Raw genomic sequence first — 14,384 nt, 5'->3', positions numbered from 1 at the left:
ACCAGAAGAATTTCAAAAAGCTCTGCATTCCCTTGCCCATTTTTAACTTAACATTAAAACATAAAGCTGTTGTACATGTCAGTAATCTACAAAATGTAAACATAGATATTTTTGGAAAAAATTGATAGAACACTCTTTTAAATGTATTTGATGGATCCTAATACCATAGTAATTTGACAAACATGATCATCCATGAAGCAATTATCAAGTCATCTTTAATAATTAAAAATATTTTATCATTGCCTTTTGTCATTGAACATTCCAATTCCCCTACAGAATGTTAATACATGTTTACACTGAACATCTTTTATGATCTCTCTGTCACATATCTCTGAAACAAATACATATTATAAATTGAAATCCATTTTTTTCTCTGGGATCATAAGGATCTAAATGTTAAAAAAAAAAAAAATTCTCTTTGGCCAGGCATGGTGGCTCACGCCTGTAATACCAGCACTTTGGGAGGCAAAGGTGGGTGGATCATCTAAGGTCAGGAGTTCAAGACCAGCCTGGCCAACATGGTGAAACCCATCTCTCCCAAAAATACAAAAATGAGCCAGGTGTGGTGGTGCACACCTGTAGTCCCAGCTACTTGGGAGGGTGAGGCATAAGAATCACTTGAACAGGGGAGGCAGTGGTTGCAGTGAGTCAAGATAGTGCCACTGCACTCCAGCCTGGGACAGAGCAAGACTTCATCTCAGGAAAAAAGAAAGAAAAATCCTCTTTGATGACATTATCATTGATATTGTTCTCATTACTTTTAAAACGTAATTGGTCAAGACAATATAAAAATATTGTAAATGTTGGCCGGCCGCGGTGGCTTAAGCCTGTAATCCCAGCACTTTGGGAGGCCGAGATGGACGGATCACAAGGTCAGGAGATCAAGACCATCCTGGCTAACACGGTGAAACCCCGTCTCTATTAAAAAAACATACAAAAAACTAGCCGGGTGAGGTGGCGGGCGCCTTAGTCCCAGCTACTCAGGAGGCTGAGGCAGGAGAATGGCATAAACCCGGGAGGCGGAGCTTGCAGTGAGCTGGGATCCAGCCACTGCACTCCAGCCTGGGCGACAGAGCGAGACTCCGTCTCAAAAAAAAAAAAAAAAAAAATATATATATATATATATAGTAAGTGTTAATAACTATTACAAATACAATTTAAGGGGGTTGCAGCTTGTATTTTAAGCAAGTGTTTCAAGTGTGCAGTCATGAATATTACCTATAGCTATAATATGTTAGGGTTCAGCACAGATTCTGTTCCTTTTTTTCATTTCTACAGATTATAAATGCTGTAAACCCTATTTCACAGAAATAAGTAGATAAGTAGATAGGCCCAGAAGAAACATTATTATGGCAATTTTTTCACAATTTAAAAAATATGTTTTATATTTCAAAAGTCATTTAGTGATCTCTAGTCGAAATATGTAATTACTTATCAGTAGACAACTCAATTTTGTTGAAATTGGTGGTTTAGAAACCACTGAACTTTTGGTACCCAGGTAGGGTTGACAGAGTTAGCAAATTAAAACAGAGAACACCTAGTTAAATTTTGATTTAATATAAATAATGAATGCATTTCTAGTATATGAATGTATTGTGCAATATTTGGTACCTATCTATACTAATAAATTATTCATTAGTTAGCTGAAATTTAGATTCAATTTGGTGTTCTGTATTTTACCTGGCAACCCTATACCCAGATATTAGAGTTATTCATTTTCTCAACACTCATGCCGATCAATTATTTCAAATCATCCAGGAGGCTTCGACACCCAGAGAAATATACCATTTTAAAACTCATGGTAGGTGAGAGGTAAGCCTGTCTTTTAAGAGAAGACAGAGAACCATTGTGAAAAGGGAGATGAGAAGACAAAACAACCCTGGCAAACTTCACAATTCTTGTTTTCAAGTAGATCAGTTTTAGGAGAAACTACATATGAAAGTTGAGAGTCAGGCTATTAATTCCTTAAAACTATTTGAGCTCCCACCTCCCTGTTGGTAAGTCTTTGTAAAAACCCAGGGGCACACTTACCCCAATTTAAAGACTATGGCTGGCCAGGCACATTGGCTCACACCTGTAATCCCAGCACTTTAGGAGGCCAAGGTGTGTGGATCACCGGAGGTCAGGAGTTCGAGACCAGCCTGGTCAACATGGCGAAAACTCGTCTCTACTAAAAGTACAAAGATTAGCGGGGCATGGTTGCGGGTGCCTGTAATCACAGCTACTTGAGAGGCTGAGGTAGGAGAATTGCTTGAACCCGGGAAGCAGAGATTACAGTGAGCTGAGATCTCGCTACTGCATTCCAGCCTGGGAGACAGAGCAAGACTCCATTGCCAAAAAAGTAAATAAATAAAAACAAATAAAGACCATGGCTTAAGAAATCCTTGAATTGACTGAGTCCCACGTTTTTCAAACTGGTCATGAGAGCTAGGGTCAGGCCTACTAGGTTGGAAGCAAATTAACATGTCTCCTTTGCAACATTTTGCACAATTAAAAAAAAATAGTTTCTCTAGATAAATGTGTCTGGGCAAATGTGTATGTATTTGCTCACTGCGTTATTCTAGTACTAGTAGAGTGTCTGCTCAAAGGTGCTCAGTAAACCTTTGTTTACTGACTAACAACAATGGAGCCAATCTATCCAAACTATCCACTTAGGCTTTCTCTATTCTAAACCTGCATCCATATCTTTAATGGTGTAACATACCTTGCATTTTCTTTCTAACTCTTTGTATATCTCACATACTTTATAACAAAAGCTCCTCTTTTCCTTTCAGCATCTAGCTGTTATCCTTGCACAGGGGCCATGCTAATATTCTCGGTATGGTTCCAATTTTAGTATATGTGCTGCCAAAGCAAGCGCAGCCTAAATGTATTTTCTCTCCAAATACTCTTTTATTTTCTTCCAAGCCAGTGAATTCCAAGCTCCAAATACTCTTGTCACGACAGAAATACACAAGGAAACCTTTGAGGAAAGTGACAAGATAGACACATACTGTATAGCCATTACTATCTTCAGTTTTCTAGGTCTGTTTGTTTGTTTGTGGTTTTGTTTTTTCATTTTTATTTTTTTGAGACAGAGCCTTGTTCTGTCACCCAGGCTGAAATGCAGTGGCACAATCTCAGCTCACTATAACCTCAACCTACTGGGCTCAATCCATCCTCTCACCTCAGCCTCCTGAATAGCTGTGACTACAGTCATGGGCTACCATGCTTGGCTAATTTTTGTATATTTTATAGAGACAGAGCCTTGCCGTGTTGCCCCAGCTGGTCTTAAACTCCTGGGCTCAAGTGATCTATCTGCCTTGACCTCCCAAAGTGCTGGAATTACAGACATGAGCCACCACACTTGGCCTCTCAGTTTTCTAGTTTTTTTTCTACTGTCAGTGTATGAGCAAGGTGTGAATGACAGAGTTTTTCACCCCATTCCTGGCTTGGAACTCTGACAATCCCTGAGAGCGATATGCTTTCAGTATCCTATTATTAAATAATCAATTTAAAAGTATGTTTCCCTTGGGGGGAATTATTATTAAAAATATTTTTTCTCTGGAGGCAATTTCACATAATGTTGTAACAACTTTAGTTGTAGCCTAATGCTTTTTCACTGTAAGTTTTTAGATTTTTATGTATAAAGAAACCCAGGAATCTAGAACTGAAAGTGAAAGTGAAATCTAACAGGGAACATGCTGTTCTGATTCCAAAGTAAATCTGAGAGTCCTTGTAAATGTTGAGAATTTCCTGGTCTGTTGATAACTTTATAACATCTTGCAAATAAAATACAATTAGATCAGCCTTGAATGAGCGCTAAAGACCAAATTTACAAAGAAACCTCCTCTAATGTAAAGGTGTAGTCAAGATGATGCAGTTTACCCCTCACAAATGGTGGCTTACTTTATTTTATACTGATAGTACTCTTAATTGATATCATGTAAAGTACACAGATATTAAAAGTGTGTAGCTTTATGATTTTGACAAATGAATGTACTCAGTTAATAACCATCAACCAGATCAAGACCAAGAACACCTTCCATTACCTCAGAAAATTCTTTCATGCCCTTTTCCAGTCAGTACCAAGCTACAATGCCCCCACCACCCCTCCCCCTCCCACAATCACTGTTATGATTTATCACCCTAGATCTCATTTGTCTGTCCTTGAACTTTAAACAAATGAAATCATATAATGTGTACTCATACTGGCTTCCTTTACTCAACATGTTTCTTAGTTTCATCAATATTGTAATGTATATCAGTGATTTGTTCTTTTTATTGTATAGTAGTATTCCACTGTATAAATATATCATAGTTTCTTTTTTTTTCTTTTTTTGAGATGGAATTTTGCTCTTGTTGCCCAGGTTGGGGTGCAGTGGCACGATCTCGGCTCGCTGCAACCTCTGCCCCCCGGGTTCAAGCGATTCTCCTGCCTCAGCCTCTTGAGTAGCTGGGATTACAGGTGTGCACCACCATGCCCAGCTAATTTTTTGTATTTTTAATAGAAACGTGGTTCATCATGTTGGCCAAGCTAGTCTTGAAGTCATGACCCCAGGTGATCCACCGGTCTTGGCCTCCCAAAGTGCAGGGATTACAGGTGTGAGCCACTGCGCCTGGCCTACTATATTTTTCCATTTTTCTGCTAAGATACATTTGTGTTGTTACCTGACTCAATCCCTTGTGAAAAGAACCTATAAACTTTTTTTTGTTTGTTTGAGACAGAGTCTCACTTTTTTGCACAGGATGGAGTACAGTGTTGCCGTCTCAGCTCACCGCAACCTCCACCTCCCAGGTTCAAGTGATTCTCATGCCTCAGCCTCCTGTGTAGCTGGGACTACAGACTTGTGCCACCACAGCCAGATAATTTTTTGTACTTTTAGTAGAGGTGGTGTTTCACCATGTTGCCCAGGCTGGTCTTAAAGTCCTGAGCTCAGGTAACCCACCCGCCTTGGCCTCCCAAAGTGCTAGGATTACAGGCATAAGCCACTGCGCCCAGCCCAGAACCTATAAACATTTTAGATTTGTTTGTTTGTTTGTTTTTCTTTAATAATATAGATGAGGTCTCACTATGTTGTCCAGGCTGGTCTCAAACTTCTGAACTCAAGTTCAAGGGATCTGCCAACCTCAGCCTCCCAAAGTGCTGGGATTACGGGTGTGAGCCATTGTGCCTGGCCCATGATAGTTTTTCTTTTGGTGAACCTATGAATTCTTCCTGTTGGCTAAATAGCTGGATATGGAATTGCCATTGAGTAGGTGTATGTTTTATTTTTATTAGAAATGGCCAAAAGTTTTACAAAGTCTTTGCACCATTTTACACTCCCACCAGCAGTGTATAAGAGTTCTAGTTGCTACACATCTTTCCCAAGACTTAGTATTGTGAGCCTTTTTAAGTTTAGCTCTTCTTTTGGGTATGTGGTGACATCCCATTATGCTTTTAGTTTTTCTATCCCTGTTAATTAATGATGTTGATTATATTTTCACATGCTTCTCAACACTTTAGATATCATCTTTTGTGAGGTACCTGTTCAAATCTTCCTCCAATTTTTAAATTGAATTGATTGACTTAAGGGAATTTCTTATCTTCCCTGGGTTGAGTCCTGTCATTGACATGTGCATTGTGAACAGTTTCTCCCCATTTGTGGCTTGTCTCTACTCTTTATTAATACTTTCCTTTGATAAGTAGAATATTTTAATTCTGTGAAGTCCAACTTACAATATTTTTATATTCAGTGTGTTTTATATCCTGTTTAAGAAAGCTTGGCCTATCCCAAGATTATGAAGATTTTCTTTTAGAAGCTTTGTGATATTCACTTTTATATTTAGGACTATTGAAATGTAAAAAGGGCCAGGCGTGGAGGTTCATGCCTGTAATCCCAGGACTTTGGGAGGCCAAGGTGGGTGGATCACGAGGTCAGGAATTCGTGACCAGCCTGCCCAATATGGTGAAACCCCATCTCTACTAAAAATACAGAAATTAGCCAGACGTGGTCGCGCGCACCTGTAGTCCCAGCTACTCCGTGGGCTGAGGCAGAAGAATCGTTTGAACCTGGGAAGTGGAGGTTGCAGTGAGCCAAGACCGCCCCACTGTGCTCCATCCTGGGTGACAGAGCAAGATTCCGTCTCAAAAAAAACAAAAAAAAGTGGAAAAAGTTCCCTTGTCCCCCTCGCAGGGCTTGCAACAGGGAGAATGGCTCACTTCTTCAGTGCCCCGCTGCTCAAACCTCTAGGGGGAGCATGCAGACAGGCAGGCTATGGGGCCCTGACCCCACGGCAGTGTCTAGGGGTGAATGTTTATAGCTGAAGGCCTAGTGGGCATGTGTTACAGGGTGCTCTTTTAGGTTAGCCATCCATAGGCGGCTTATGTTAGCTCAATTAGACCCTTGCCTTTTCGCAAAGACAGCTTTCTGTATCTCAGGGTTCTTTCCTTGCTGTACCAGAAGAATAGGATCACATGTGGGGTTGGAGAATGAGTGCAAGGGTTTATTGAGTGGAAGTAGCTCTCAGCAGATAGGGGAGCCAGAAGAGAAATGGTTTTCCCCTGGAGTCGGGCAGCTCCGCGGACTTGGGCTCTTCTCTGACTGTCCCAGACGAACTTCGTGTGGTTCAGTGGTCAGTGGCCTGTCAGCCTCCTGGTGTGCTCCTATGCCAGTGCTTTCCTCTTGACGTCCAGCCGCCTGTGTGTCTGCCTGCTTGGGTCTTGGACAAACATTGGAAAACAACACAAGATCATTCTAGTCAGTATCTTCTACTTCTTTCCACAATTCCATAAACTGGCATCGATCTAAAGTATTTGCATATATATATTGCACAACTTTCATAACTGTATCCACTATGCTTTCTATGAGCCTGATTCAGAACACTGAGCACAAATGTTTTCAGTATGTATTTATGATGGATGGATGGATGGATGGAAGGAAGGAAGGAAGGAAGGAAGGAAGGAAGGAAGGAAGGAAGGAAGGAAGACATCAATCTCTTGTTTTAAAATTCCATAAATTCATAACTAGCTGAAATTCTTCTTTGACAATATTAAAGGTTCAAATATTTCTATACCATGAGTTTGACCTTTTAGTTTACAAGTTGGCAACATTTCATAAATTTGGAAGTTCTTTGAGATGAAATATACCCAAAGTATTAATTGGGCATGACTTATCTAAAGGTAAAGGAAAACACTTGCAGTTTTTCAAAATTTTAATCAATTAACTTGATATTCTTAAAAAGGGCTTGTAGGCTATGGGCAATTGTTTGGTGGCATAATTTAAAATATCTTACTTTTTGTGAAATATCATTTTTATTCTTTTCCTAATAATTTTCTAACAATTTCCATAACTATAATAATAATGTATTTTACCATGTCCCCATGGTTTTCTTTTGTATGCCAGAATCCAAGCCATTTAATCACCGCCTAAAGTTACAAGCCCAGATCCTGTTAAGCATAATTTTTAAAAAAACTTTGGGGGAGTTAGGCACAGTGGCTCATGCTTGTAATCCCAGCACTTTGGGAGGCCGAGGAGGATGGATCACCAGAGGTCAGGAGATGGAGACCATCTTGGCCAACATGGTGAAACCCCGTCTCTACTAAAAATACAAAAATTAGTCAGGCATGGTGGTGCATGCCTATAATCCCAGCTACTCAGGAGGCTGAGGCAGAATTACTTAAACCCAGGAGGTGGTGTTTGCAGTGAGGGGAGATCGCCCCACTGCACTCAAGCCTGGGCGACAGAGTGAGACTCTGTCTCAGGAGAAAAAAAAAAAAAATTGAAACAAGGGTATGTGAAGTGAAGTTGCACCAAACCAGCAACTACAGTTGCCGCTGTTCTAGCTTCAGTTTTGCAATGTTTCCCTTAACCAAAAACACACTAAATCATTTTTGAGTTTGAAGCATTTAGCAAATAACAACAAAGCATAGCCACCAGAAACATACACCTGATTGCTATGCCAAATACGGTAATGCTGTGTTAGCTAGTGGAGCTAATTTCTGTATCACTGTGTGGACATAACAGCAACATAAATTGGAAGATAGTGGACCCCGCCCCCCTGTTGGTAGAATCTTACTCCAAATGAATGGAAAGATAAGTAATCATCCCAGCTGGTATAATACTGAATTGTTTCAAAACCAACCCATAATTGATGCGAAGTAAAAGTACTGTGAACCCATTAAAATATGGCAGTATTGAAAAAATAAAGTACATTTAAAACCTTCAAAAATATTTTTTGTTAGAGATTTATTTCAGATTTCAGGTGACTAACTTAATCTATTCTTTTCAATTATTTTTGACTGTTGAGAGGAAACATCAAACTTGCTATGTAGTATCTGAAAATATCTCTAATATTGTCTACTTTAGTATCCTGTAAAAGTTTGTACACAACAAGCAAACAGCTTTTTTGTTTTGCTCTGCCACAACAAATTGCAATTTCCATTCATTGCAAACTTCAAGACATACTTTCTTCCAGTTTTTTATTTTCTTTACTGTTCTGGTTGTAGTACTGGTAGGCTCTGCATTGCCATTCGATTCTACATCACTAGTATGTCTTAGCTTTAATCTTAAATTTTTTCCCCTACTTGCTTTTAAAATTAGAACAAAATATAATTCTGTTATAATAATAAGCATTTTTATTTAATTACCAGTTACAATTTATATAGGTATCAATTTAATTTGTGCAACCTGTATAAAACACTCAAATAATCATGTTACAATGTTATGTGGGTGCATAGGAAAAATCACTTAAATGATTTTGTGGACACCAACCAGACTGGTGTTTATATGACTTGAAACACATGTGCACAATGCACAGAACAATGTCACAATGACATTTTACGTGATGCAACAGTAAAAGTGAAATGTAGCCCTATGAAACCAATGGAGTTGTATTAATGCACAAATATCTTACATTGGTTCAATTTTAATTTAAATATAAATAAAAATTAAACTGAAATTTAAAAATTTATTTTCTCAGTGGTGCTAGCCCCATTTCAAGTGCTCAAATACCCATGTGGCTAGTAGCTATCATATTTAACACAACAGCTTTGTGCCATACATGATTGGTCCTGGCTTGCTTTTGAATCCTGACTTTGATCTTCTCATTGTTTGCCGTGCGTTGGACTCTCGACCCTTCTTCTGGTGGATGTTAGCTCAGACTCGTTGCCCTTCACTGTTCTCAATTAAATCAGACTATCGTGTTCTAGTTTCAGCTTTTCTGGTCCCTTCCTCTAGCAGCAGCTACTTGGTTAGTGCTTCTCCTAGACCAGCGTGACTTCTCTGCAAGGTTGGTGGAGTAGGATGGGGCAAACATTAGTAAGAAGGAAACAGAGGTCAGGATTAAGGAGGAGGCTATTACAAAGCAAATGGAAGTTCTAAATAATTCTTTCTTGTCTTGGACAAAGACTTTCAAAAACATTGCAGAAGATATTACTTAAGCGCAGACGTAATTATTTTTGAAAATCGCACAAAATAGTGGAAGAACTGAAAATGAGCCAATATTCTAATTTTCAAAAAGGAGAAGAAAGAAGATTCTGCAGGCAATTTAGACTGAAGGCATTTATTAACCATCTTAAGCAAGATCCTAGTATGAATCTGTCAAAGAGTGCCATGTGAACTTTTAGATAGCGAAGTAGTGGTTGCCAGGTGATAACTTGCATTCATATGAAACAATTTGGGCCCAACACACCCACTTCCTGTTTTGATAAGCCGATGAGACTGGTGGTAAGGCTGCAGATGTTTGGATTTCATTAAAACACTTGGCAAGCCTTTCACAATATTTTTGTGGTAAAATAGACACAAACAGGTGGAATGATAGTATCACATTGCATCTGATGTTCAATCCAACTGGATATTTGTTAAACTGGTTCTTTTCTCCCTGTAGAAGATTTGGACAATGTCTCTGGACAGGGTCTGATATCAAATCTCTCCTTAATATTTAGTGAATATGATTAAGAGTAGATTGGCTGAGGACACTGGGCATCGTTTTTATAGGTAGCAGGAATCTCTGGCTTGATAGCCAGTAAACTGGATAATAGTCTCAGAATTCAAGCAGATCCCAATAGTTCGGATTTGTGGTTTAAATGTATCTCATCAGGGCATCCAATAGCTCAAGAATGGAATTGCAGAGATGTGATTCGCAGTATAATTTGTGTTTACCTGAAGTCATACCAGCTTGGGGTGGGGCAGGGTACGGGGAGTATGTACAGTTCCATTACTGGCCATCTACCTCTTCCCCTCCCTCCCTCCACTCCCCCTCCCCCTCCCCTCTGCCCCCACAGCACACTGAGTGGCTCTCAGTGAACAGTTTGAGTTGGTTTTGAAACAATTGTTTCAGCATTCAAACAATTCAGTATTATACCAGCTGGGATGATTACTAATCTCACCATTCATTTGAGGTGGGACTTAGCCAACAGGGGGCAGGTTCCATTCTCTTTCAACTTCTGTTGCTGTTTATGTTCACACAGTCATACAGAAATTAGCTCCAGTAGCTAATACAGCATTACAATATTTGTCACGGCAATCAGGTGTATGTTTCTGGTCTCATCTGCTGCTAGCACTGATCTGGCGTTAATGCCTTGTAGCCTCTGCCCTGCCAGTGGATGCAGGTTGTTGCTGTTGCTGCCACTTCTACCTGGGCAAGCTCCAGCAGATCCTCGGTCCCACTGCCACTTGATCACACTTAAGTTGTAAGAAAGAAGTGCTTAACTGATCCCACCACAGTTAAGAAGTGCTCAATTTCTACTATGCAGTGCGGAATGATGATCTTCAAAGGTAAAAACTGATTTTTTGCTGAAGAAGCATTTCTATTCTAGAGGACAGAAATGGAAGTTGGAATCTGCAGCTGTCTGGCTGCTTTTCTAGTCCCCCCACATTGCCCTGAATATTGATAGTGGAGTGCCTTGGGGCTTTTCTCATTGCCATTTATACTCATCATCTGAAGAAAATTATAAGCTGTACACTTATAAATTTATATCTATAGTCCATATTTCTACACTGAGATTTATTTTCCTTTTAATTATTTGCTGGTATAGTATACCTAAGTGTGTTTCAGTGTGACCATCTGGCATCATAGTTATCTTTGTGTTTTTTTTTTTGTTGTTGTTGTTGTTGTTGTTGTTTTTTTTTTTGAGATGGAGTCTCGCTCTGTCGCCCAGGCTGGAGTGCAGTGGCCGGATCTCAGCTCACTGCAAGCTCCGCCTCCTGGGTTTACGCCATTCTCCTGCCTCAGCCTCCCAAGTAGCTGGGACTACAGGCGCCTGCCACCTCACCCGGCTAGTTTTTTGTATTTTTTAGTAGAGATGGGGTTTCACCCTGTTAGCCAGGATGGTCTCGATCTCCTGACCTCGTGATAGCCAGGATGGTCTCAATCTCCTGACCTCGTGATCCGCCCGTCTTGGCCTCCCAAAGTGCTGGGATTACAGGCTTGAGTCACCGCCCCCAGCCCATAGTTATCTTTTATTCATCTAGAATTTGTACCCACTAGAAGATAAGTCTGATGAGAGCAAGGACTTTGTATCCTCAGAACATAAAGTAGTGCCTGCCACTTAGTAGACTCTTAGTACATATTTAATGAAAAGTTTAGTTCAATATTAAGAACTTCTTAACCACAGAAGTGTTCACAAATGGAAAGGACTTTCCCCCAATGGCATTGAGTTTCCTATGACTGAATGTTACTTGCCGGGGATATTGAGCAATACATGCAACTAGTAACCAGAAACAGGGAGGAAACTAAAAGAGATTCTATATTTTATTTGCATGAAATGTGACTATTATAGGATTAAAGGTACAAATTTAGTTGAATTTTTCATAAGCATAACCAATTTCTCTCTCCATCCTCCAATTCTTTTTTTTCCCCATATATGTTCTCTCTCTCTCTCTCTCTCTCTCTCACACACACACACACACACACACACACACACACACACACACATTTTTACATAACCTGGATGCTGCTACTTGGAAACCATCCTGCCCCTTGAGATCTTGGTTGCCTTGAGCTCAAGTTGCATGACCTGGCATGCCAAGATTTCTATGAATTACTGAAAATTTCTGTGGTCCATAATCCCCTGAGCCTCAAGAATGTTCATCTATGTTATCACTGACCAACCAGCACCAACATAGATGTGAAACCCAGCCTTTGCATAATTTTCCACCAGCCAAAGTATGTAGATTCTACAGAATCAGTGGGGTCGATCATATCACTTACTGCCCACAACGACTTGCACATTTCTAGGAAGTCCTTTGTAGACTCTTTTCCTCCAGTGTTCCATCCAACTTCTTTCTTCTTCCTCTTCCCCCTCTCCCTTCTCACCTCCTCCACTGACCCCTTTTGTCCCCCCTCCTCCTCTTTTATCCTCTTATCTTTTCCTCCCCTTCCCTTACCTCAACTTTCTCCTTTTCTCATCTTTAAATCACATTGAAGAACACTAATTTTTTTTTCCTCTGTAAAGCACTGTCCCAATCTATACCCAGGCTTTGGTATCGGCCATTTATCTGACATTTACCTATCAAATGCCTCTATTCCAAATAAAGATTATTCTTTACCCACAAACAATTGTGGTGCAAAGTATCAATATGATTTTTTAATTGCCACTTGGTACATCAGTAACACATTTTGACCTCAGTACATATATGTCAGTCTTTACTCCTGTTTAATTGTTACTCTTTAGCCTGAATTAACACTAAGAAACCTAATACTGGAATTAATCCATATATGGTGATATGGATTAGATGTTGCCTCCAACCTCATGTTGAAATGTAATCCCCAATGTTGGAGGTGGGACCTAATGGGAAGTATTGGATCATGGGACAGATCCTTCATGAATGGCTTAGCACCAGCTCCTTTGTAATGAATGAGTTCTCACTCTGTCAGTCACCTGAGATCTGGTTGTTTAAAAGAGCATGGCACTTCCTCCCACTCTCTCTTGCTCCTCTTCTCTCCATGTGACATCTAGGCTCCCATCACCTTCTGCCATGATTGTAAGCTTCTTGAGGCCTCATCAGAAGCAGATGCCAGCGCAATGCTTCTGGTAAAGTCTGCAGGATTGTGAGCCAATTAAACCTTTTTTTCTTTATAAATTACCCAGCCTTGGGTATTTCTATATAGCAACGCAAGAATGGACTAACACAGAAAATTGGTACAGAGGAGGAAGGCATTGCTAAAAAGACACCTGAACATGTGAAATTGGCTTTGCAACAGAGTAAGAAACAGGCTGAAAGAGTTTGGTGGTGTCAGAAGAAGACAGGAAGATGAGGGAAAGTTTGAATGGTTGTGACCAAAATGCTGATAGAAATATGGAAAGTGAGAGCAAGGCTGACAAGGTCTCAGATGGAAATGAGGAAGTTATTGGGAACTGGAGCAAAGGCCACCCTTGTTACACCCTAGCAAAAAAGCTTGGCTGTATTGTGTCCCTGCTCTAGGAAATTGCAGACGTTTGAACTTAAGAATGATGACTTAAGGTGTCTGGCAGAAGAAATTTCGAAGCAGCAAATTATTCAAGATGTAGCATGGCTGCTTCTAACAGCCTACTTCAGATGCAGGAACAAATCAATGACTTAAATATAAGTTGGAACTTATATTTAAAAGGGAAGCAGAGCATAAAAGCTTGGAAAATGTTCACTCTGGCTCTGTGGTAGAGAAAGAATCCAAGCAGGCTGTGGACCAACCACTTGCTAAAGAGACTGGCATAACTAAGAGGGCCAGGTGCTAATATCCATGACAATGGGAAGAAGGCCTTAAAGACATTTCAGAAATCTTTGAGGCAGCCCCTTTCATTACAGGCCAGAGACCTAGGAGGAAAGAATTATCTCAGGGGCCAGGCACAGGGCATTGCTGCCCTACTTAGCCTTAGGACACCGCTCTCTGCATCCTAGCCACTCCAGCTCCACCCATGGCTCACAGGGCCATAGGTACAGCTCAAGCTGCCACTTTGGAAAGTGCAAACCACTGTAAGCCTTGGCAGCTTCCACATGGTGTTAAGCTTGCAGGTGTAGAAAATGCAAGAGTAAAGGAGGCTTGGCAACTCCCACCTAGATTCCAGAGGATATATGGGAAAGCCTCAGTGCCCAGGCAGAAGCCTGCAGTAGGGACAGAGTCCCTACAGAGAAACTGTACTAGGGCAGTGCTGAGAGGAAATGTGGGTTTTCAGATCCTACAGAGTCCCCAGCAGGACACTGCCAAGTGGAGCTGTAGGAAGAGGGCTACTACCCTCCAGACCTGAGAATGGTAAAGCCACCAGCAACTTGCAAGCTCAGCATGAAAAAGCCACAGGAACTTAACTCCAGCCCATTAGAGCAGCCACAAATTGCATTCTGTAAAGCCATAAGGGCAAAGCTGCCCAAGGCTTTGGGAACCCACATCTTGTACCAGTATGCCCAGGATACAGGACTTGGAGGCAAGGGAAATTATTTTGGAATTTA

At 40.6% G+C, this 14,384-nt stretch overlaps 1 non-coding gene across 1 annotated transcript; it reads right to left on the bottom strand.

Annotated features, from left to right (window-relative positions):
* Window positions 1-2,752: 2,752 nt before the first annotated feature.
* Window positions 2,753-2,860, bottom strand: LOC112428863 (U6 spliceosomal RNA). Its single transcript, XR_003020930.1, has one exon. It is a non-coding gene; the product is annotated as a U6 spliceosomal RNA (small nuclear RNA).
* Window positions 2,861-14,384: the final 11,524 nt, after the last annotated feature.

This window comes from Macaca nemestrina, chromosome 12, assembly GCF_043159975.1.
Source record: "Macaca nemestrina isolate mMacNem1 chromosome 12, mMacNem.hap1, whole genome shotgun sequence".
Taxonomy (NCBI): Eukaryota; Metazoa; Chordata; class Mammalia; order Primates; family Cercopithecidae; genus Macaca; species Macaca nemestrina.
This window is presented reverse-complemented; position numbering and strand designations above follow the sequence as displayed.